General features: G+C 40.7%; 1 protein-coding gene across 6 annotated transcripts in view; it reads left to right on the forward strand.

The window, feature by feature from the left end:
- Window positions 1-1192: 1192 nt before the first annotated feature.
- The window catches only part of USP49 (ubiquitin specific peptidase 49), a 100121-nt gene continuing 75382 nt past the window's right edge, over window positions 1193-25931 (forward strand). For 5 of the 6 annotated variants that reach the window (XM_064361055.1, XM_064361054.1, XM_064361053.1 and 2 more), the window contains exons 1-3: window positions 1193-1960; window positions 4034-4115; window positions 25785-25853. The gene's annotated coding sequence lies outside the window, so the exon portion shown is untranslated. The remainder of the gene's footprint in view (window positions 1961-4033; window positions 4116-25784; window positions 25854-25931) is intronic. The other variant, XM_064361056.1, reaches the window with a different exon arrangement.

Here is a 25931-nt window from a genome sequence, read left to right on the forward strand (position 1 = left end):
CGGGCTGCTGCTTTAGGAACAACACAGAAATAACGTCTTTTAACAGAACAAAACATATGGACGGGATAGTGAGAAAGCCTTTGTCCTTCGCGGTGGGGAGAGGTGTTTTAAAGGTGAACCCAAAAGAGTACGGGAAACCCGTGTAAAATGCCTTTACAGTTGCCCAGTAAGAAGGGGGCGGAGATGGGCTCTGGAGCGTCTCTGGCCCTTTAAGGAGGAGGGAACAGACATAGAGTCTGTACCTTGAGTCTCTTTGTCTGGAAACCTTCTTATTTACCCTCTTGTGCTTCAACCAAACTTCGATCAGCCATTCACAACGCCTTCCTACGCCGCCGCCTCTTACGCCAGGCTCAAATCAGCCGCGCGTTTGTAGTTGACCCTAACTTTGCGCCTTCGGCGCGAACCCTCGGAATGGGTGCCGGTGCCGGGGTCGCGGCCCAGCGCTGCGCCGTTGGCGCAATGCAGGACCTGAGGGGCGGGGCTCCGGCGGGCGGGCCAATAGGCGGGCAGGGGGCGGGGCCGAGTTCGGTTGTCTCGCGCCCTGGTGACAGCTCGCGCGTGCTGATGATGGCGGTAAATAGAGGGGGCCGGGGGAGGGGACAGAGGAGGTGGGGAGGCAGCAAAGTGGGTAGCTCCAGGGGTAGGGGGACGGGGACCGGGGAGGCTGCGACGGTCAGGGAGCCCATTCTAAGACTTGGAGGCGGGGACAGGAGTCTCCGGCTCACTAGCCCTCCCCTTTAAAGAAGCAAAATCCTCACACACCGGGTGAGGGGCGACAAAGGCAGCGCGCGCCTTGCGGGCGGGAGGAGCGGCGGCAGGGGGCGGGACCGCGGCGCCGGCGGGCTGGGGGCGCCCGGGGCGGGGGCGGCGGGAGGAGAGAGCCAGGAGTCGGGGCGCGCCGGCGCTTTATTTTGGCGGGGTGGGCGACGACTGGGTTGGGGGGAAAGCCTTGGAGGGAGAGAGGAAGAAAGGCTTGGGGGCGATGGGGAGAACCGGGTTGAGAATGAGATGAGGAGGATTAAGGGGAGAAAGGGTTAGAAGCCAGGGAGAGCAGGAGTGAGAAAAAGCCAGCCCTGGAGGTAGGAAGGAGGCAAAAGCCAGGGTGGGCGTTAAGGAAGCCGGCAAGGAATGAGGTTAGGGCTGGGAAAAGGGATCCTGGGGTTAGGTGTAAGAGCGGGGGTTTGAAGGGGAAACCTTCGTAGGGGGTGGTGTTGGGGTGAGGGATACCGGGGTAGGAGTTGGAAGCGGAAGACAAGGAGGGGCAGAGCTAGGGTAATAGTTGGGAGTAGGGAAGAGAGAGTGATTAAGAGCCAGACGTGACAAGGGTGTGAACTAGTGCAGAGCGAGATGAGCTGAAGGACTAGGACCAGCGGTGTGGTGGGAACTGCTGCTGAGGTTCTGAGAAAGGAATGGGTTAGTGAGTGGGCGATGGGTGGAAATTCAGTAAAGTGAGGGAGGGCAAATGAGACCTGGACTGGAACCAGGTGGAGTCAGGAATAAGAGTGGTGGAAGGGCGAAAGGAAACAGGTAAGAGATGGGCGTCTGTAGAACAATTCTAGGACCAGAAGAGCTGAAAGGAGACTAGAGTTAGGGTGTAAGAAGTGATGGCCGTCTGGGACAAGGATAACTGGGGAATTACGTTAATTGAAGAGGTTCAGCAAGATCCAAGGTGAAAACAGTGAGGTGAAGAGACAGGGCTAAAAGCAGACGGTGAGAGGAGCAGGAAGAGATGGGCCCCAGGATTTAAAGGATGTGATGGGGAGTAAGGGTAGAGAAGGGGACTAAGGGAAGCTGGGGGAGTCCTGATGGATGTAGAACGGGGGTAGACTGCACAGGGGTGGGAACTGAATGTGAGTGTTGTAGGTAGTTGCTCCGGAAGGTCTGCAAGGGTCAGGGCACAAATGTTGTAGTGAAAGATCAAGTGTAAGAGAACCTTTGGTGCAGAAGAGGAGGAACCATGGTGAGTGAAAGGGGACCTAGAGACAGGGGTAAAGACTAAAAAAGTAAGGGCAGAGGTGGGGGGTGCAGGAAAGGAATTCTTTGTTGAGAAGAGAACTGTGTGTTGAAACTGTGAATCCTTTTGTCCCTAAAAGTAGGAAATTCCAGAAAGCTCTTTCTCTCTTCAAGGCATCTTGAATCCCCTTCCACCTTTCATTGCTTTTGATTTGATTTTCCTGTCCACTTTGAAGAAATGAAACTCATTTTGATTTGATTTTTGTATGGATAATAAAGCATAAACTCTGGGTGTTGAAAACCTCTGCATTTCATTAGTGTTGTGATAATGAGGGGAAAGGGTGTGTTTGTTTAGAGTGTGCCCGTGTGATGTGATAGTTTTGGTGTTGTAGGAGTGTTGTACCTGACAAGTGCTGGGCTGCGTTTTATGGACAGCATTTCATTTTCATCTTCAATGGAGAACGCGCTGTTGTTGGGACAGAAAGATGAGAATCTGTTTGTTTTGATTAATCGACCAGGTTTCTGCTTATTGTTTTCAGTGGCTGGAGAATATCGAGAAATCATTTCAGAGAAAGGCAAATAACCAACCAAGGAAGTTTACTGGGGGAGAGATTTAAATCAGAGCTGAGGGCTTTGAGTTCCTGGGCTGCCTTTAGCTTTGTGTGGGACATTTCATGCTGTAGTTGGTAACTCACCCATTTAACAAAATGGAATAAAGAAAGGGAGAATTGTAGAGCAGTGGAGGATTTTAGAGTGGCAGACTTATGTTTTAGGGTAAATAACGAATTTATGAGTAATTTTGATGGCAAAACATCTCTATAATATTGCATGCTGAGTCTTTGGACAGCTCCACTGCCTTTCATGTTTTATGGTTATGAATAAAGAAGGCCAGATTAATATTAATTTTCTAGAAGCTTTTGATTTTTAAGACACCATTAGAAATGAAAAAGAAGATAAGAAATTTGGGGCAAAATTTTGGTTATTCTTAACTTAGAATTTTGTTTTAATGATTTTATTCAGAAGCTTTTACATTTAGCTAAGAATATGAATGAATATTTGTTTTACATTTGATGGTACCAAAAGATAGCATATAATTTACCTAGGGAAAAATGCAAACTGTTGTTGAGAATCTTGATTGCGGTTATTTCATTGTGTACACTCAGATGCACAAAGATACTTTTTTTTTTTTAAAGTTGTATAAATTTTGGATTGCCACTCTTTTGTTGGTGTTTGTGTATAAACATCAAAGATTAGGCTTTTGATATTTGTAATAGGTAACAAAGATTAGATTTTGATTTGTGGATATGAGCAACAATGGTTATTAATGTGTATGAATAATTTAGAAAACTCTTTCTGCATTCAGCTACTGTGTTAGTGGCATAGTATTTAGTTTATGGTTTGTGTCCTGGATTGTATTAAGCAAGTCTTCAAGGTGACTAGATGTATTTAGCAATTTAACAGAGGATCTTGATAAAAATTACTATTTTTGCCACTACATTTAAAAAAGATTAGTTTGATAATGTTCACTTTCAAGATGAAGAGTAACTTTGATATGAGGAACTTGTTTCAGTGAGATGGTGTGCATATTCTCTTTATAGATGTGTTTGGGCTGGTGTTAATAGTAGGATGTACTCTGTATGGTATTGCCATGTTTATAATGTAATTGTAATTGTTTTATGCTCAATATCTTTACATAAATGATTATAGACTTATCTGATATTGGTAAAGAAGAAAATATAAACTATAAGATCAGCCAAGGGAAAGAGTCTGAGTCCTGCCTTTTGTTTCTGTATGCAATGGCCTTAGTGTGCTAAACCACTGAGTCTCATTGTCAATGGTTATTTCTCAGTTGCTTTTTCTAAAACTAAAAATGGATTTTTAAAAATTCAGATAATACTATTTATCAATAAGGAGTCCAATGATAAATTTAAGTTTTATTTTAATATTTTCATCAAGTACAGTTCTACCCAATTTAACTTTATTTTGGTTATAATCTTATTTGCTAAGCAAAAGCTTTTAAGTTTATATTTTTAGATTTATTAGGTTGTACATAATTAAATGTTTTCCTGGTTAATCGTAGATTCTTTGGATGGGAAGAGACCTTGAAAGGACCTCTAGTTTATCCTGCAACTCCAGTCAATATCCCACTTAAATCATCCCAGGTAGATAAAAATTTATCCTGTTTTTTAAAATAAATCTTCAGCGGTATTGTGGTAACCTCTGTAGATAATCTTTGCCAGCATTTAATAATTTCTCTATCAGGAGAGTCTGCCTTCTCTCTAATCAGCACATGCTTAATGCTATATATGTGTTTGTTTCCTCTTGCCTCATTCTCAATTTTTGAGTAAAAAATATCTTTGTATTATTGTATTTATAAGACCTTAGTTCTTCATAAACTTAATAATAGTAGCTGCCGGGTGCAGTGGCTCATGCCTGTAATCCCAGCACTTTGGGAGGCTGAGGCGGGTGGATCACAAGGTCAAGAGATTGAGACCATCCTGGTCAACATGGTGAAACCCCGTCTCTACTAAAAATACAAAAAATTAGCTGGGCATGGTGGCGTGTGCCTGTAATCCCAGCTACTCAGGAGGCTGAGGCAGGAGAATTGCCTGAACCCAGGAGGCGGAGGTTGCGGTGAGCCGAGATCGCGCCATTGCACTCCAGCCTGGGTAACAAGAGCAAAACTCCATCTCAAAAAAAAAAAAAAAAAAATAGTAGCTAACACATATATACTGCTTTTGTGCCAGACACATTTGTAAGCACTGCAAATTATAACTTGTTTACTCCTCAATGGCAATCCTATGAGGTAGGTACTATTACTATTCTCATTTTACTGGCAATGAACTAGAGGGTCCTTGAGATTAAATGACTTGCCCAAGGTTATACTCAGACATTTCTACAACTACTTGTTTGGTAGTTAATTATCTTATATTACAAATAATACTATGTTTTCTTAAATAGTAACCCAGTGATACATTTAATCTTTATTTTAGTTCAAAAGCTAGAATTCTACCAAGTGGTGAGATGGGATTCCAACCTTTGCATTTTGCCAGCAGAGTCTGTGCTCTGGTTTTGCCTCTGGCTTGCCAGTTGTGAGGTCATCCCTCACCGTGCTTTTCTTCAGATTCAACACTTAACAAGTTTTGTTTGTCAATCTTTAAATTATCCTGTAGTCCTGTTACTAACTTTTTAAAATTCCTTTCTAGGTGAGGAACCTGGGGTAAATACCATAACGGTTATGTATAATGCAAAGATTATGTCAAGGTTCTGGCATTCCAAAATTGTATTTAAAAAACAACCCCAAACCCATAAAAAAATGCCTTATTGCATTGCAGGTTACCCATCTACCTTCTCAGCTAGAAAAATGCCCTGGACTTGTTACATACTATGACACATTTACAGTTGAAATATTATTGCTGTTCGAAGAAAAATGGATTTTTCCTGATTTCAGATTTCAGTGCAAATATCCATAAGCAAAATCAGTTTATATCCTCACTAACTTTTTACTGTTTTCTCTTTATGTGTGCCTATCTAAGTAATATATCAATTCCCCCTATACATTTCTTTTAACTTTTTTTTTTTTTTTTTGAGACAGAACTTGCTCTGTCCCCCAGGTACAGTGCAGTGGTGCCATGTCAGCTTACTGCAGCATGGACCTCCCTGGGACTACAGATGTACACCATCACACCTGTCTAATTTTTGTATTTTTTGTAGAGACAAGGTTTCACCATGTTGCCCAGGCTTGTCTTGAACTCCTGGGCTCAAGCGATCTGCCTGCCTTAACCTTCCAAAGTGCTGGTATTACAGGTGTGAGCCACTGTGCCTGGCCCCCTATACTTTAATTGGTTAAGTAAATTGATCCACTATTTTTTTTTTTTTTTTGAGATGGAGTCTTGCTCTGTAGCCCAGGCTGGAGTGCAGTGGCGTGAGCTCAGCTCATTACAACCTCCACCTCCCAGGTTCAAGTGATTCTCCTGCCTCAGCCTCCCTAGTAGCTGGGATTAGGCACCTGCCACCACACACAGCCAAGGTTTTTTTTTTTTTTTTTTTTTTGACGTGTAGTTTTGCACTTGTCACCCAGGCTGGAGTGCAATGGCACGATCTTGGTTCACTGGAACCTCTGCTTCCCGGGTTCAAATGATTCTCCTGCCTCAGCCTCTGGAGTAGCTGGGATTACAGGTGCCTGCCACCATACCCAGCTAATTTTTATATTTTTAGTAGAGATGGAGTTTCACCATGCTGGCCAGGCTGGTCTCAAACCCCTGACCTCAGGTAACCCACCTGCCTTGGCTTCCCAAAATGCTGGGATTACAGGTGTGAGCCACCATACCCAGCCCTAGTCAAGTTTCTATATTTTTAGTACAGACAGGGTTTCACCATGGTCTCAAACTTCTGACCTCAAGTTATCTGCCTGCCTCGGCCTCCCAAAGTGCTAGGATCACAGGCGTCAGCCACTGCGCCCAGCTGGTCCTCTCATTTTAAAAAAGAAGTAAAAATTACTGAGTGTTTACTAGGTGTCCGGCATTAACAGTATGTGAATTGTTTGAAACTTGAAACAGTCCTATGAGGGAACTTCTGTTGTTCATACTCTATTTTTTGGTGACTATTGATTTTATTACAATTTTTTAAACATGGAAAAGTTGCAAAAATGATACAAGAAACTGCTGTATACCCTTACTTAGTTTCACCAGTTTTTTTTTCATATTGCCCATCTGCTTTATCATTTTCTCTTGAGTATTTTTAAACAAATCAAATTGAAGAAAATGCATATAAAGACCTTAATTTTAAAGAAGAAAAGGGGAGAATGTTTTGAGTATTTCAGAAAGTTTAGTTTGTGTTTGATCTTAGTCAAGCACTTGAAGCAAAGGAATTTCAAGATTGGATTTAGAGTGGCTTTACTGTTTTTATAATCTTGTCTCTGGTGCATTCCGAGATTTTTTTACTTGTGAACGATGGGTTTGTAGGTCTCTCCCATTAGCAGAAACTGTGTCATAGCATACCCCTCTGTTGGGAACCTCTCTAGTGCATGGCATGGTGTGCTCACACATGGATGTGTCCTCGGGACATGCTAGCTATTGAGGTATGGGTGATTATTGTGTGAGAAACAGGAGCCATGGGGCCTTTCAACACCACGACCAAATATTTAGGTGAAATACATATTTTAAAGACTCTTAGGGCCGGGTGCGGTGGCTCACACCTGTAATCCCAGCACTTTGGGAGGCCAAGGCGGGTGGATCACGAGGTCAAGAGATTGAGACCATCCTGGTCAACATGGTGAAACCCCGTCTGTACTAAAAATACAAAAAATCAGCTGGACACGGTGGCGCGTGCCTGTAATCCCAGCTACTCAGGAGGCTGAGGCAGGAGAATTGCCTGAACCCAGGAGGCGGAGGTTGCGGTGAGCCGAGATCGCGCCATTGCATTCCAGCCTGGGTAACAAGAGCGAAACTCCATCTCAAAAAAAAAAAAAAGACTCTTAGGTAGCTTTGAGGTGCTGGAAAAGATCAAAGTGCAAAATATATTGCTTTAAGAATATTTGTTGGCTGGGCGCGGTGGCTCACGCCTATAATCCTAGCACTTTGGGAGGCTGAGGCAGGTGGATTCCTTGAGTCCAGGAGTTTGAGACCGCCTGGCCAACATGGTAAAACCCTGTCTCCACTAAAAATACAAAAATTAGCTGGATGTGGAGACACGCACCTGTAATCCCAATTACTCGGGAGACTGAGGCAGGAGAATTGCTTGAACCTGCAAGATGGAGGTTGCAGTGAGCCAAGATCAAGCCACTGCACTCCAGCCTGGGTGACAGAGTGAGACTTAGTCTAAAAAAAAGAACATTGGTTGGGATTAATACAAATAGGTTTGTCATTGTCATATGGTAAATGGATGAATGGAAATATCTTAATATTTTATTACCTTACCCCCAAATAAATCTAAATTTTGGGAGTCTTAGTTGTTGTCACTTTAGGAAATTTAACTCACTCCCTCCCCATCATTTAATCTTCATTAAAATGATGGCCTAGCCATTTGATAAACTCCTGACCTGAAGGAAGTCCTCTTGGTTTAAGTGAAAGGAATATTAACCGTATTCTGCCAAATGTAAAATACGGCACTTGTGGGCTTCTTTTCCTTTTCTTCCCCTCTTTAAGCAATTATCAAAACTATGAAATATAGCTCCTTGTTAAAGCTGATTGTAGGCCAGGCACGGTAGCTCACACCTGTTATCCCAGCACTTTGGGAGGCCAAGACAGGTGGATCACTTGAGGCCAGGAGTTTGAGACCAGCCTAGCCAACATGGAGAAACCCTGTCTCTACTAAAAATACAAAAATTAGCTGGGCATGGTGGTGCATGCCTGGGAGGCAGAGGTTGTAGTGAGCTGAGATCGAGCCACTGTATTCCAGCCTGGATAACAGAGCAAGACCTCGTCTCAAAAAAAAAAAAAAAAGCTGATTGTATTAATTAAAATCACCCCCCTTTCGTAAGGATGAAAAAATTACAAATTGGAAAGCATTCTTTCTAGTCATGTGTCATTGTTTCAGAGACATGGGCTGTTTGTTTAAAGACTATAATACTATCCCTTTTCCATTCACATGTTAATAGAAGTCTGGAAAGTAAGACATTCTTCTGAAATTTTCAGGGTTTTTTATTATATGCCAAGTTGTAAACAGCATTCTGTGACAGGTATTTTCTCTCTTCGTCTTTTATTGAGCTAATTAGTAATTTACACTCTAGTAGCAGCTCTTCCAGCTTTACTGTGTGAAAATGTCTGCTACTCTGTGCATTCTATGAAGCCAGGGCTGGCAAAAGATTGGGGGCAGATGTTGGTTAGCACATCAGAAGGATCAGAGATAAAATTCATTTTGTTTTGTGTTTTTAAAGGCTTTTGTCTATGTCTTTACCCTACTCGGTTATCCCCTCCCTTCATTCAAATAGGAATGTTATGAACTCTATAACCCAGAGCTACTGTTCTTGATTGAGTTTTAGATTGTTTTCTATCCTTTTCCCCACCCCCACCCAAACGTTGTGTGGGATTTGGGGAGGATTAGCACAGCAGTCTGGCATACTTTAGAGCCCAGGAAGCTGGTCTTTACTGCTCCCTCCTATCATGAGAGTACAGAGCTTTCAGTCATTGTCTTTAGAACCCAGCAGTGCTTCTCTTGCTGGGCAAGTTGTGTGAAAGATGGGAGGGCAGCGCTGTTGGTAGTGAGTTAGGAGGATACTTTTGTATGATGCTCGTATCTATCCAAAGGAAGGATAGGCTCTACTGTTGTGTTAGCTTTTTCAAAATGCAGCAGAGAATGACCAAAAGATAATTTATAGCTTGGCTTTAGCATTTTGTCACATTGGTGTCCTGCTCTTTCCTGCCTCCTGCTCTCTCTTTCGGTCTCTGAAATGGGAAAGAAGATGTGTAGGATGTAGGATATGTCATGTGCTCACTTGGATGGGCCATGTTGGTGCATTAAAATAGCAAGAGTTTGACTTTGAAATAAAGTCTTTAAGGTTCAGTTTGTTTTGTAGATATAAATTGTAGTTGAAAATGAAAGGCAGAATACATAGGGGTTTACTGATTTAACAGTTTTTTTTGAGACAGAGTCTCACTCTGTCACCCAGGCTGGAGTGCAGTGGTGCAATATCTTGACTCACTACACCCTCCACCTCCCAGGTTCAAGTGATTATCCTGTCTTAGTCCCCGGAGTAGACAGTAGTACAGGCATGCACCACTACGCCCAGCTGATTTTTTGTATTTTTAGTAGAGATGGGGTTTCATCATGTTGGCCAGGCTGGTCTCAAACTCCTGACCTCAGGTGATCCACCTGCCTCAGCCTCCCAAAGTGCTGGGATTACAGGCATCAGCCACCGTGCCCGGCCTTGATTTATCAGTTTTGAGCCCAAACCTTTCTAGAATGCCAGGGAATTTATGGTACTTATTTTTGCAGTTATGGATACTAACTTATCAGGACAATAAAGTCAAAGTCCCTGTTAGAGCTAATTAGATTCTTCTTGACAAAAATTGTTACCTGGAGGTAGCCACAAAGAAAATCGGGTAAGAAAATGTGTGAATTGCTCAATTCAGCCGTCGTTGCTAATAGTTTTATAATCATAGACATCTAGCCCTTGATAGCAAATCGGCATTTATGAACAGAGGTCATCTCATTTATGTAAGCATTCATTGAGTATGTGGGGCTGTATTAATGTTATTTTTTTTATAAACCAGAATGCCAAGAATATCTCTATAGATGACCATTGTTAACATTTACATCTCTCCTCTCCTTTTTTATGTTCTAATGCAACCACCTATATCAATTTGGATGCTTATGGCTAGACACTGATTTATGCTTATATCTAATAGAGGTCAAAGGTCAGGTTAATAAACACTTCATATAAAAAAGTAAAATATTGTCAACTGATCAGAGGAGTCTTATAAGATGAGAAAGCCAATACGTCACTATGGGATTGAATATACTCTTAAAAGAAATACTTTAAAAATGTGTAACATAACTTGAAGAGCTTACAACAGTGCATTTCAAGTGAAAGGTAAGTGTGCTTTAATGAAGACATCAGTCTTATCTATGATTGGCCTCATTGTCTGCTCCATACTGAAAATCTCAAATTGGGCCAGATGTGATGGCTTGCACCTGTAATCCGAGCACATTGGGAGACCAAGGTGGGAGAATCTCTTTTTTTTTTTTGACAGAGTCTCTCACTCACTTACTCACTCACTCTGTCCCCCAGGCTGGAGTGCAGTGGGGCAATCTCAGCTTACTGCAGCCTCCGCTTCCCAGGTTAAAGCCATTCTCCTGCCTCAGCCTCCCCAGTAGCTGGGACTACAGGCACACACCACCACACCTGGCTGATTTTTGTATTTTTAATAGAGACAGGGTTTCGCCATTTTGGCCAGGCTGGTCTCGAACTCCTGATGTCAAGTGATCCACTTGCATGGGAGGATTGCTTGAGCCCAGGAGTTCAAGGTTACAGTGAGCTGTGATTGTGCACTGACACTTAGCAATCTAAATCTGAAATACTGAAGAATTGCAATTTTAGAGCCTTATAGGCAGATATTATCCCTATAGGTTGCTATTATTTTCCTTTACCAGTATTATTATCATGTATACTAGTTAACATTTGGAATTTGTGGCCTTTCATTAGGAGACATCTAAAAAAGGGGTAAACAGGGAATTTTTTTTTTTTTGAAAATGTTATTCTCTGTGCCCAGGGGATATGGAGTAGACATGTCACTTTGCACTGAACGTGTTAATCAGTTTTTGTTAGCAGCATGGCATAATGAGCATATTTACAACAACACCTACATTGGCAGCCAGCAGTCTGCTTGTGAAATCTTTTAGAAAACAGAAATCTGGTGAGAAGTGTTCCTGAGCAGTTGAAATATTGTTGGGTGCAAAGGGAGGGTGTTACATAGAACAAATAAAGTAGAAAAAATTTATCCTACAAAAAGTAGTTGTTTTACCACTGAAAGCCATGAGAAAAGGCATTTTATCTATGGATGAGATGTGGCTATCTAATTTATGTAGGACTTTAGAGTTCTTTTTTGATTTTTCATTTAACTTGTCATTTAAAGAACTTCAAGGTACATTTCTATTTGTTGAAAAAAGTTTTATAAAGCATTTTAAGGATGAGTTTTTCATGTTTTTAGTATATATTTTATTCTACCATAAATTATTTTTCCCTTCTACTTCCAATTAAAACATATCTGACTTAAAAAGATACCTTTAGCAGAAATAAGAAAAGTTTCTATTTAAGCAGAGTTCTTGGCACTTAACAGGTGTTCAATAAGTTTTTATGGAATAAATTAATGTTTGTATGAATGAAAAATATTTTCTGAATTTGGACTTCATACTCCCATAATTTGGGTACAGTCTAGCATTGGTGTACAAAAGCCTTCGGTTCAGCCCTCATTCCCATGTCTATTTTTCTCCCCATCTCACATGCACACTCTCTAATGTGTTTGATATGTCCTTGATTCTGTATGCATTTTTGTAAAATACTTACTGATTCTTTTGGTGTATATATTTGTAATTACAAAATTGCTCATTACACCACACTGTTAGAGAATTTGGCTATAGAGTTCTCCTTGTAGAAATGCTGTAGATCTTACTCTGGTTTTTACTTTTTTCAGTGAGCGCTATGTTTTAAGATCTATTTATAGGCCGGGCACGGTGGCTCACTCCTGTAATCCCAGAACTTTGGGAGGCCAAGGTGGGTGGATCACCTGAGGTCAGGAGTTTGAGACCAGCCTGGTCAGCATAGTGAAACCCCGTCTCTACTAAAAATACAAAAACTTAGCTAGGCATGGTGGCGCACACCTGTAGTCCCAGCTACTTGGGAGGCTGAGGCAGAATTGCTTGATTCCGGCAGGCAGAGGTTGCAGTGAGCTGAGATCGAGCCACTACACTCCAGCCTGAGCGACAGAGTGAGACTCTGTCTTAAAAAAACAACAAAAAAACCCCCCAAAAACCCAGGTCTATTTATTTGAATGTAGATTTAGCTAATTGCTTCTAGCTGCAGCATAGTATTCCCTGGTATGCATCCATTCCCATAGCGATGGGCACCTAGGCTACCATAAACAATGCTACCAGTAACAGTCTTGCACATGTCTATTATGGACATGTTTGAGAATTCTCAGGGACACAGAGCCAGGTGGCATTGCGGCATAAGTACTGTGAGGCTGCTGAATGGTTGTATAAACTTTTATACCCACAAGCATTGTGTTCCTATAACCTCCCAAACACTTGGTATTGTCTACATTTCTAATTTTTGACTTTTAGTAATGTCTCATTTTAATTTTTCTTTCTTTTTTCTTTTTTTTTTTTGAGATGGAGTCTTGCTCTGTTGCCCAGGCTGGAGTGCAGTGGTGTAATCTTGGCTCACTGCAACCTCCGCCTCCTGGGATCAAGCGATTCTCCTGCCTCAGCCTCCTGAGTAGCTAGGATTACAGGTGTGTGCCACCACACCTGGCTAATTATTGTATTTTTAGTAGAGACAGGGTTTCAGCATGTTGGCCAGGCTGGTCTTGAACTGCTGACCTCAAATGATCCACCCGCTGTGGCCTCCCAACAGGCTGGGATTACAAGCATGAGCCACTGTGCCTGGCCTTTTTTTTTTTTCTTTGTTTTTTGACAGAGTCTGTCTCTGTTGCCCAGGCTGGAGTGCAGTGGTGCGATCTCGATTCACTGCAACCTCCATCACCCAGGTTTAAGCAATTCTCCTGCCTCAGCCTCCTGAGTAGCTGGGATTACATGTGTGTGCCACCACACTCAGCTAATTTTTTTGTATTTTTAGTAGAGACAGGGTTTCACCATGTTGGCTAGGCTGTTTAATTTTTATTTCTAATTACCAGTGAATTTAATCATTTCTTCATATTCTAGTTAACCATTTTCCTTTGCCTCTTCATATCCTTTGTTTCCTGTATTTTTCTTGATTTATGGAACTGTTTAATATGTGTAATATTTATTAAATATCAGTTGGTTTTAGACCATACAAATATCATCTCCTGGGGTGCCTTCTATTAACTTTGCCTTGGTATTCTTTATTGCATGGAAATGCTTGATTTTGATGGATGTAGTCACATCCATCATTTTTTAGCCTTACTATATTTGCTTACAGATTCCCTAGATGCCTCTTCTACCTGCCTGTCCATGAAGAGCCCAGCACATGATCAATAAGTGTGTTTTTGTTCCTTGATGCTGTCAAGCAGAACAATAAGTATGGTTTTAACACTCATTGATTAGTAGTAGATGATACTAAATATGTTTAACGAATACCGTATGATACCCCTCATTTTGCTATAAAAGGTCAATAGAAAATACAGGTGTTTTACTTTAAGTATTTGGAGATAGAGAAAAGCATATGTCCTAATTGAGAAGTCATTGTTTGGGTCTTAGAGACAGTGGGGCAGCAGTTGTTTCAGATTTGAGTCCCACCATTATTCAGTAGTTTTAGTCTTTGGGAAAGAACAAATGACTGATTCCACGTGCTCCTTGCCTTGTTCTAACAGACTTGTAGTATGTGTGCTTTCCTTTCCTGAGGAAGCATTACAGTTTTTTTAAGTGTTTTCCTTCTGCACCGAAACGTGATTCAGTCAAGTTGTTCTTTTGGCTTTGGTTTAGTATCTGCTCGAATGAAAAAGGAATTTTAATTCATTAAGTGATTGATGTAGGTATAAACCATGAACTTTCTGCAATGACATCATAATGTCATTGGAAAAGAAGAATGTTTAACATTCTTCTTTTCTTTTTCTCTTTGCTGGTTTCATGATTATGACTTTTGAATAAGTTTCTGTCAGTAAAAACAATATTCTGTGCTCTTAATTTTTTTTCAAGTAAAGCCACACACACTATTTGAGTTTTCCAAATACTTTGATTTTGTTTTGCCTTGAAACTTAGACTTTTTTCCCTTTAGTTTCTTTTTCCTCTTAGACATCTTGCTTGGAAAAATCATATTTTTAGATGTGACTTAAAAACATCTAACCTTTTCAAGAATCTTTTTGAATTTAGTTTTTATTAACGTTAAGCCTATACATGGTATAAAAAAAAAATTACATGCCTTTCTCCTTCCCAACATTTTGCCTCTCCAGTGACCTCTGTTTTCTATTGTTTTTTTTTTTCCTGGTATTTAATGCCATATTTCTTTTTTTTTTTTTTTTTCCGAGACGGAGTTTCGCTCTTGTTACCCAGGCTGGAGTGCAATGGCGCGATCTCGGCTCACCACAACCTCCGCCTCCTGGGTTCAGGCAATTCTCCTGTCTCAGCCTCCTGAGTAGCTGGGATTACAGGCACACGCCACCATGCCCAGCTAATTTTTTGTATTTTTAGTAGAGACAGGGTTTCACCATGTTGACCAGGATGGTTTCGATCTCTTGACCTCGTGATCCACCCGCCTCGGCCTCCCAAAGTGCTGGGATTACAGGCGTGAGCCACCGCACCCGGCTTAATGCCATATTTCTAAACATTAGGCTTATGCATGTAGGAATGGGTGCAGTGGCTCACGTCTGTAATCCCAGCACTTTGGGAGGCTGAGGCGGGCGAATCACTTGAGGTCTGGAGTTTGAGACCAGCCTGGCCAGCATGGTGAAACCCCACCTCTACTAAAAATACAAAAAAAATTAGCCGGGCATAGTGGCGCATGTCTGTAGTCCCAGCTACCAGGGCGGCTGAGGCAGGAGAATGGCTTGAACCCAAGAGGTGGATGTTACAGTGAGCTGATATTGCACCATTACATTCCAGCCTGGGCAACAGAGAAAGACGTGGTTTCAAAAAAAAAAATTGTAGGCCAGGCGCGGTGGCTCAAGCCTGTAATTCCAGCACTTTGGGAGGCCGAGGCGGGTGGATCACGAGGTCAAGAGATCGAGACCAACCTGGTCAACATGGTGAAACCCTGTCTCTACTAAAAATACAAAAAATCAGCTGGACACGGTGGCGCGTGCCTGTAATCCCAGCTACTCAGGAGGCTGAGGCAGGAGAATTGCCCGAACCCAGGAGGCGGAGGTTGCGGTGAGCCGAGATCGCGCCATTGCACTCCAGCCTGGGTAACAAGAGCGAAACTCCATTTCAAAAAAAAAAAAAAAAAAAAATTTGTGTGGGTTGTTTTCTAGACCTGCCCAGCTTTTATCCTGGGACCTACTTCCCCTCATATCCTGAGTATTTCCTTTGCCTCCCTATGGAGAACCCTCTGTTTTCCTGGACTTAATATCTTTGTCTTTTATTGTTTATATTTTAATTTGTGTGGAGCACATCCCCCAGAAGCTCCTGAAAAAAAGGTGCATGCGATGTAAATTTGCTTGAGAATCTGCATATATGAAAATGTCTTTATTTTCTTTCATACTTAATTTATAGTTTACCTGGGTATAGAATTCTAGATAAGAGAATATTTTCTCTGAGTTTATCAGGCATCACCCTATTGGCTTCTAGCTTCTGTTGCTGCTGATGAGAAGTCTGATGATGTTCTGATTCTTGATTATTTTTTTCTTCCTGGAAATGTTCTGAAGTTTTAATATAATTAGACTCATTCTAGGCCTTGTTTTGTCTGTTACGCTGGACACTTGGAGGGCATTTTCAATTTGGTAACAGACTTTTCTTTTCTTTTTTTTTTTTTTTTTGAGATGGAGTTTCGCTCTTGTTACCCAGGCTGGAGTGCAATGGTGCGATCTCGGCTCACCGCAACCTCCGCCTCCTGGGTTCAGGCAATTCTCCGGCCTCAGCCTCCTCAGACTTTTCAGTTCTGGGAAATTTTCTTGAATTCTTAAATTCTAACCAATCTATTCCTTCTCCTTGCCCCCAGTTTTCTCTGTTCTTTCTCTTGAACTCTTAATTACTTGTGTTTGGAATTTCTAGGCTGATGAGTCCTTTAATTTTCCTTTCCTTTCTATTTCCCATCTTTTTGTTTCTTCTACTTTCTGGGAGGTATCTTGAAGTTCATCTTAAGACCTTTCTAATTAGTTTTATATTTATGCTGTCATATTTTTAAATTTCAAGAGTTCTTTTTTCAGTGAATGTTGCTTTTTAGTAGTTGTTTTTGTTTCATAGATTGACTAACTCTTCTCTGAACATGTTCTTTCCTCAGCATTCTGTACAGTCTCTCTTCCCTTAAAATATCTTACGTGTTCATTTCATTTGTTTTGATCTTTCATATAGGGAATTTCCTTAAAAGTATAGCTTTGGCTGTTTTACTCATATTCAGGAGTGAGCCCCTAACAACTGAAAGCTGGATTGCCAGAGTGGCAGCTTCTAAAAGTTAACTGGTGGTCTTCATTGTAAGGTGATTAGTCGGGGACCCATATTCTTTGAGAGGACACCTCTAGCAGTATTTGTGAGGCTACTTGGGAGGGTGAGGTGGAAGGATAGCTTGCACCCTGGAGGTTGAGGCTGTTCTTTAGTTTTTATTAAACTGTCAGTTAAGGCCAGGCACGGTGGCTCACACCTGTAATCCCAGCACTTTGGGAGGCCAAGGTGGGTGGATCACGAGGCCAGGAGTTCAAGACCAGACTGGCTAACATGTTAAAACCCTGTCTCTACTAAAAAATAAAAAATTAGCTGGGCATGGTGGCTCGTGCCTGTAATCCCAGCTACTTGGGAGGCTGAGGTAGGAGAATTGCTTGAACCGGGACCCGGGAGGCGGAGGTTGCAGCGAGCCAAGATCATGCCATTGCACTCCAGCCTGGGCTACAGAGCAAGACTCCATCTAAAAAAAAAAAATACTCATAAACTGTCAGTTAAGATTATAAAGACCCAGATAGCCAACACATTTTAGGATTTTTGAATTCTACCTGAATGATGAAGCTCTTTTATCCCAGCCTGCCCCAGAACTGCTGGGATGTTTGAATATCAGTGTTTCTTCTTGCTTTTCTCTTGACCAGGCTTATCTCCAGAGAGAATATTCCAATTATCGGCTTAAGGCTTACAAACTGGCTGCATCATTTGGGAAGCTGAGTGGGGAAAATGGCTACGGATGTCTCACCTTTCTCTCAATCACCATCTTTTTTAGACTGGTGGGCCTGCCCCTAGTTGTGCCTAGTCCAGAGTCTCTCTAATAATTTTTCCAGAGAACAAACCTTCCATCCTCTGCCCAGCAGCTGCTTAGAGTCAGGGCAGCAATTAGGGGTAGGACTTTTACCCCATTCTCCTTTTTATAGCCTTGTCAGCTATCCCCACTTTCAGAGGCATTCTGAGTTTTTCTGGTTTGTCTTAGCACAGTTTAGTGTGCTTTGGGCTTCCCCTTAACATAGGGAGACCCTCTGTCTCTACATAAAACTAAAGAAAAAAAATTAGCCAGGTCTGGTGGCACGTGCCTGTGGTCTGAGCTACTTGGGAGGCTGAGGTGGAAGGATAGCTTGTACCCTGGAGGTTGAGGCTGCAGTGAGCCATGAATACACCACTGCACTCCAGCCTGGGTGACAGAGCAAGACGCTGTCTCAAAAACAAACAAAAAATAGAGGCAGGGTCTCACTATGTTGGCCAGGCTGGTCTCAAACTGCTGGCCTCAAGCATTCCTCCCACCCTAGCCTCCGAAAGTGCCTTGATTATGGGCATGAGCCACCATACCTGTCTGACCTATGTTTAAAGTTAGAAACCATTTTTGTACAATGAGTGCAGATTCACCGTTTAGTAACTTCTCAAACAAGGCTGACTTCTTTTTTTTTCCCCTCCCACCTCCCCACAAGGCTAACATCTAACTAAATTTTACCAAAGGCAAAAAACCTACTTAAATAAATTTTATGCTCCTTGCCACTGTTGTAGGGTTATTAGAACTGCAGCAATTCAAAGCAATTATCTTTGACCTGCGTGCTGCTGCTTCCTTGCTCTGTGATCCTGGGTCATTTCCTAACCAATGGGACCCTCTGTGCTTCATGCTGTAAAATGCTACTGACACCCACCTCATTGTGAGAATTAACTGAACAAATGTATGTGAAAACACCTCACACAATATGGTATCTAGGAGGAAGTATAATAAATATTCATAAATGTCTTCTCATTAAAATTGTTGCTTTGCTGACAAAATTGTATAGTATTTATAAGAAGTGCTTGATAATGACAGAATTAATGATTTTAATGTATGCTGGCAGACTGAACTCTACCAATTAATAATATTTATTATATGTGGGACCTATAAAAAGCAGGATTAGATTTAAGCAGAGTGATGAAGTAGCAACTCTGGTATATGCTCTATAAAAGGTGATTTTTGTGGCTGACACTGCCGCTCTGCAAACTTAATTGCTTTTATTTGCATTTATCTTGGATGACTGAGGAGAATGCAGGCGTATTCCATTGCTCTTAGGTCACGTTATTTTTTGGTGAGAAGGAATTCCCAATCTGGGGAAGATTGTATGTTCTTTAGTTCTTATTAAACTGTCAGTTAAGATTATAAAGACCCAGATATCCAACACATTTTAGGATTCTTGAATTCTTCCTGAATGATGAAGCTCTTTTATCCTAGCCTGCCCCAGAACCCCGGGATGTTTGAATATCAATGTTTCTTCTTGCTAGAATAATGATCTAAAGTCTTTGCTTTCTTTGGTAGCAAAGAAAGAATACCTAACACATGTACAGCTCTTGCCAGTTTATAATACATTTACACATGTCTTCTTATTTGATCTTTGCAGCTCTTTTGGAAGAGAGTAGAGCTGATGTTATATCCTTTACAAATGAGGAAGTAGGGGGTCTCAAGACATTAGTGAATTGCCCAGGGTCACACTGGTAGTAAGTAGATAACCTGGGCCTTAAACTGAGCCATCTGATTCTAAATCTAAGGCTTTTTCAATCTTTCATGCTCATATGTCCCTGACACATTAACAGATCCATCTAGTATCTTATTACATATGGAAGACAATCAACAGGGCACAACCTAACCACCATACAGGCATTTAAAGAAGAAAATTTCTTTTTCTTTTTCTTTTTTTTTTTTAGTGGGCTCAGCAAGTTAAGCCTGGAAAGAAGATAATTTCTAATGTGGCATCTGACCATCTTTCAGTCAGACTCTAGATCTTATGCATCATTGTAATGATCCCAAATTGTTTTTATTTAAGAAAGCTAAAATAATATGATATGTTTTCTTCTAATACAAAAATGTATGTGTGGGAAGATGATAAAGTTGCAATTTACAGTGGTAACTACCACATTATGTTTTTAATGAAAATAGGTACTTAAGAGCTGGGTGGGGTGGCACATGCCTGTAGTCCCAGCTACTTGGGAGGCTGAGGTGGAAAGGTCATTGCTTGAGCCCTGGAGTTCAAGGCCAGCCTGGGCAACATAGTGAGACCCTGTCTCTAAAAAGAAGTATTTTATAAATATTTTATAAATGATAGGCAGCATATTGCCTAATAAGTAAAATTTAAGATAATCTTAAATTTAAAAATGGGGTCCTCGGCCTGGTGCAATGGTGGCTCACGCCTGTAATCCCAGCACTTTGGTAGGCCGAGGTAGCCAGGTCACTTGAGCCAGGAGTTCAAGAGTAGCCTCAACAACATGGTGAAACCCATCTCTACTAAAAATACGAAAGTTACCCGGATGTGGTGGCATGCACCTATAATCCCAGCTACTTGGGAGGCTGAGGCATGAGAATTGCTTGAACCTGGGAGGCAGAGGTTGCAGTGAGCTAAGATTATGTCACTATACTCCAACCTGGGCAACAGAGTGAGACTGTCTCAAAAAAAAAAAGGCGGGGAGGCGGAATCCTCTATCAGTGATTCATTTGACCAGCAGTATATATTAATATGTCCCTTTGTACCATGTACTACTATGTTATGTCAACAGGCCACAATAATGGATGATAAATGACCCTTCCCCCCAGGAAGCTCACAGTCTAGGTTGCCATTCCATGTATACTGTATAATACAGCTTTGTGGACTACAAATCTGTTTAATGGTGAAGAAGCATTTTAATAAATAACTTCTAAGAAGTCAATTCATGTGGCAAGTGAACAGCACTATTACCACCTAGATTGTTCTGAATCATAGTCAAAATGTGTAAATGCAATCCTACTACCTTTTGTATTTCACAAGAATTCAAAAATCTCTCTGTTTTGCAGTTTCTGTGCAGAGGGCCTGAATTTGAACTGAAACCATTATTGAGAGCCAAAAATGGGTAAAATCCATGCCAAACTAATACTTTTGAATCTTAGTAAAGTCAGCAGATCTTGAGCCTTTTGTTCGTGCTTTCTATTTTTAAATTTCATGCACTGAAATTTAAAATGTTATATGTTTCTTATTTACTCTGGGTGATATATACAAAATTTTAGAATTTTATATTTGAATGGGACTGGAGAAAACATATTAATCAGTGGCAGAGTGTGGACTGAAACCCAGGCTTCCTGATACCTAGTTTAGTTCTTGTCCCACTGTCTTATGCTGGGCTTCCTAATTTAGCAGCCAAGAGAGATTTAATTGTAATTGCTGATTGTGGTCTCCTTAAAATTTTAAAGAAGGTTTCTTTATTTAGTTGTAAATGCATATAAATTTTTTCTTTATTTAGTTATGTGAGTTTCCTCTGCCTTGTATCTATCTTCCAAGGCATTTGGCCTATTTTAACTTTGATTAGATGGCTGATCATTTATGATTTAAAAAGTCATTTATGACATTGACTTAAAAATGTCATTCTTACAGACTTTGCACCAAAATGCAGGGAAAATATCTAACTCAGGTTTTGAGCCATTAATTCGTTGGCAGTATTGACGAGGCTATGTTTCCACTCGAAAACAGCATTAGATGCAGCTTCCTAGATTTTTATGACTGCCTTGCCTACTTTCACACCTATCTTGAGGCAGTGAGGGGATATGTGTAGAAGCACTTTGAAAAACATAAAGTGACATAACAATATGTTTTGCTTTCATTCATGAATCTTCTAATTGTATATTTGAGGCTTTTTATCCTAAGACATTTTGCTATGTGAGCTTATAGATTGAAATAGATTTGGATAGGCCAAAAATGTGACTGGGTTAAGGGAAACACTTAAATCCTGCAAGGCCTTGCTGATAGTAAAATCATGGAGTGGATGGGTGGTGGAAAATAAGTGTAGTGTGCTAGTGCTTTAGAATGTAAAGGGAAATAATAGGTAGACTTGAACATTTTGTCTGTGTTTCATATCCAGCCTCTTCATTCTTTGATCAGTATTTATTAAAGCACCTACTAAGGACAAGGTACTTTTTCAGACAACAAAGGTATTACTTACTATCACAATAAGTAAGGCGATGCTATTTCTATCCTCCAGGAGCTTACAGGGAAGGCAGTTACAGACAAGATGCAGCATAGGTTAATAAATATTTGTATTTTGGAATATGCCACGTTATTGAGCTTGCTGAAAAAGATGTAATCTTGGTTAAATTTATTTACTGATTTAAATATGTTAATATTCTCTTGGTCCACTTTTTAAACTTTAAAAAATATAAAATATACATTAAAATATTTTGAGATATGAAATATATCTTAAAGTATATAACTATATCATAAAATATATTTTAAAATATATAACTATATCTTAAAATATATATAGATAATATATTTATATATATTATTAAGATAACAGATCTATTCTATTTGGTAAGTCATCTGAACATTACCTACCTTACTACATTAATATTAGAGAGCTATCAAAGATAGGGCATTGCTGCTGTCACTTCACCTAGAAGTTAGTTTTTGGTATTAATATTTATTTATTTATTTTTGAGACAAAGTGTCACTCTGTCACTTGGGCTAGAGTGCAGTGGTACAGTCACACATGGCTCACTGCAGCCTTGACCTCAAGTGATCTTCCTGTCTTAGCCTCAAGTGATCTTCCTGTCTTAGCCTCCTAAGTAGCTGGGACTACAGACTTATGCCAAAACACACGGAAAATTATTTTTTGTAGATCCCTCTGTTGCCTAGGCTGGTCTCAAACTCCTGGGCTCAAGTAATCCTCCTGTCTTAGCCTCCCAAAGTGCTGGGATCACAGGCATAAGCCAGTGCTCCCAGCCTGGTATATTTTCGAAGAGCAGAAGCCTGGATTTGTACCCTTGCTTTGCCACTTATTAGCTATGGAACTTACGTATGCCACAGTTTCCTCATCTGTAAAATTGGAATAAAAATATCTACCTCACAGTTGTTGTGAGGACTGAATTTGTTAATATATGTAACAGCACTTAACTGCATTTCTGGCACACATTAAATGCTGTTATCAGTGTTAATGGCTATCATCATAATCATTACCATTATTATCATTGTTATTATTTGGCAGAATATGAGTAAATTGGGTAAGGTTTCAAGAATGGATTTTCTTCTTTTTAAGCCCTCAAAATTGCTCTAAACTAAAGGTAGAAAGACAAAGGAAGGAAATTAAGTATTTGTTGATCATCAGCTATGTGCCAGGCAATGCACTGGTATTTTACTTGGTTCTCATTTAATCCTTACACAAGTGCTGTGAAGTAGATTAGAAAACAGGCTCAGAGAAATTAAGGAAGGTCTCGTAATAAATGGACACCATGATGATAACTGGTTTCTGTTACTCTACATCATGTGCTCTTTTCTTGCATGAGCCAGACAGCCCCTGAGAGTTCAGCATGTTTCACTAATAGGTAAGCTTGGAATATGCCCTCCTGACTTTGGGAACTTCATTTATTTATTTGTTTATTTAAGATGAAGTCTCGCTCTGTCGCCCAGGCTGGAGTGCAGTGGCTTGATCTCGGCTCCCTGCAACCTCTGCCTCCCAGGTTCAAGTGATCTCCTGCTTCAGCCTCTTGAGTAGCTGGGACTACAGGTGCGTGCCACCACGCCCAGCTAATTTTTTGTACCTTTAGTAGAGACAGGATTTTACCTTGTTGGCCAGGCTGGTCTTGATCTCCTGACCTTATGATCTGCCCGCCTTGGCCTGTGCTGGGATTACAGGCATGAGCCACTGCGTCTGGCCAGGAACTTCCTTTCTAATGACCATTTAAAGGGATGTCATCCACATTTTTAGTTAGTTTCTACTGTAGTGATTTGTTTTATATATCTATAATTTCACTTCCCACCCATTTAAAAGTATATTGAAGTAGTGTAAATGATATATATATAGAACATATTCAAATGTATGGGATCTTATTAATAGTTTTCAGCATTGAGCTGATTTATTTTAATTTCCCAGTTTTCTTTCTTTTTTTTTTTGAGATGGAGTCTTGCTCTGTTGCCCAGGCTGGAGTGCAGTGGCTTGATCTCAGCTCACTGCAAACTTTGCTTCCCGGGTTTAAGCAATTCTCCTGCTTCAGCCTCTTGAGTAGCTGGGATTACAGGCATGCACCACCACACCCAGCTAATTTTGTATTTTTAGTAAAGAGGGGATATCACTGTGTTGGCCAGGCTGGTCTTGAATTCCTGCCCTCATGGTCTGCCCACCTCGGTCTCCCAAAGTGCTGGGATTACAGGAGTGAGCCAGCGGACCCAGCCTAATTTCCTAGTTTTCAAGATCAGCATCATAATTATTGAAGTTGTTCCTCTTCACATTTATTAATATAACTGTTTCCTAGGGGTTTAAACTTAAACTCCATATGGTTATATACATGTCCTAGGTGCTGCTTAGTATAGAACTCATTATTATAGTCAGCTTTTGGGGAGCATCCCAAATTAATTAGAGTAACTTGGATTTAAATGTAATTAAGTTAACTTTAAATGTTTTGGTGTTCTTATATTGAAAGTAGGGTCATTTGGATAGGAAAGAGGGATATTTTATGGATGTGAAGTGTCAGCTTAGCTTTTAATGGATACGGTTGCCTCAGAACCCCCAACCTAGAACTAGAAGTTGTAAGCTCTCCCTAAAAATATTTGTATATTTGCTGGGTTTCATGATCTTGTAACCTTTTCTGCCTCCTGGGACTTACTTTCTTGTATTGTACCACTGATTTGCACCATAGTGCACCCACATGCGAAACTTGGCTCCCTCTTTGATTTTCGGAAAGGCCCTATTCACACAGGGCATTTGCAGATTTCATGTACCTACCTGAAGAAAGGGGGCAAAATAGAGTTGGAGTGATCCTTTCTTTGCATTAATGCAAACAACTTCCCTAGTAAAACATTCCTGTTCTTAAAATCTTTCAGACCTCCCTTGACCCAAGAGCTTCACCTCCACCTAATCGTAGCTTTGCTCCATTATACTAACTCTTTTCTTTTTCTTTCCCTCTCCTCCTCATTCTTCTCCCCATTCCTTTCAGCGATATAAAACCAAATTCTTCCCTGTCTAATGCAGACCAATTTCCCTTTCTTGACAACCATTCTAGGACCTTGACAGCCATTCTGCAGCAAACCACCCACTCCAAGGGGACTGGACATGAGTGATGGGGGCCCATATTATGGGAACATATTTTCTTAAAGAAAGTTTCTTCCAAGAGGAATTCTTGTGTTAGCTGTTAGGATGACACAATAGGGAATTTTCTTTCTTCTTACAATGGTGGCCCAGCTTGCTGATCTCAAGCTTTATTGAGTCCTGCTTCCTAATAAAGTGTCAGAAACCTTAAACATGCTTATACATGTAATTTGTCCAAATCATAAACTGTAGATGTCTTTGGCTAATATAATGTCCTTGTGTACAGAATATACACTGCTTTTAAAGAAGCATGCCGCTTACATATATATCATAAACCCACTTAGCATGAGTCACCTCATGTCATCTTGTGTTATTATATATTTCACTTATGCAAAAATAGTTTTAGCTTTTGATACTCGAGTATTTTGTTACCATGAATTTGTGTGTTTTTTTCTGACAGTTTCAGATTGTCTGCAAATATAATTTGTAATTTTTAAGACCTAAAACAAATGCAGAAGTGCATTTTTTCAGGAAGTAAACCTTTAATACTTCCATTTATAGATCAGTCTACCCGTAAGTGACTGACTATTTGGTCACTCTTTGCTAAAGAAAAAGATCACAGTTTTTTTCACTTTTTTTTTTTTTTTGAGATGGAGTTTTGCTCTTGTTGCTCGGGCTGGAGTGCAGTGGCGCGATCTTGGCTCACTGCAGCCTCTGCCTCTCAGGTTCAAGTGATTCTCCTGCCTCAGTCTCCTGAGTAGCTGGGATTACAGGGGCCCACCACCATATTTAGCTAACTTTTTTGTATTTTTAGTAGAGATGGGGTTTCATCATGTTGGCCAGACTGGTCTTGAACTCTTGATCTGAGATGATCCACCCACCTCGGCCTCCCAAAGTGCTGGGATTATAGGCGTGAGCCACCGCCCCTGTGTTTTCACTCTTACATCAGTTTTAAGGACTTGTAGGGAGTTTAATGCATAGTAAAATACTCCTTTTTTGAATTTGTAATTATAATTCATGAAGTTGCTTTTTTCTTGCTATGTGTTAGCTCAGCCTTACAGATTGTTTCCCACTTGTAGGTAATAGAGGAAACCTAACCAATGACTGTGGAATAATATGGAAGAAGATGGAAAAAACTTGTTTAATGGGTAAGAAATAAAAACTGTAATAAAGCATTATTAATGAAAGCTATGTATAGAAATAGTATTATGTGTGGCTGAGGTTGG

This window comes from Aotus nancymaae, unplaced genomic scaffold (assembly GCF_030222135.1).
Source record: "Aotus nancymaae isolate 86718 unplaced genomic scaffold, 86718_ANA_hifiasm-v0.15.2.pri h1tg000040l, whole genome shotgun sequence".
NCBI classification, from domain to species: Eukaryota; Metazoa; Chordata; class Mammalia; order Primates; family Aotidae; genus Aotus; species Aotus nancymaae.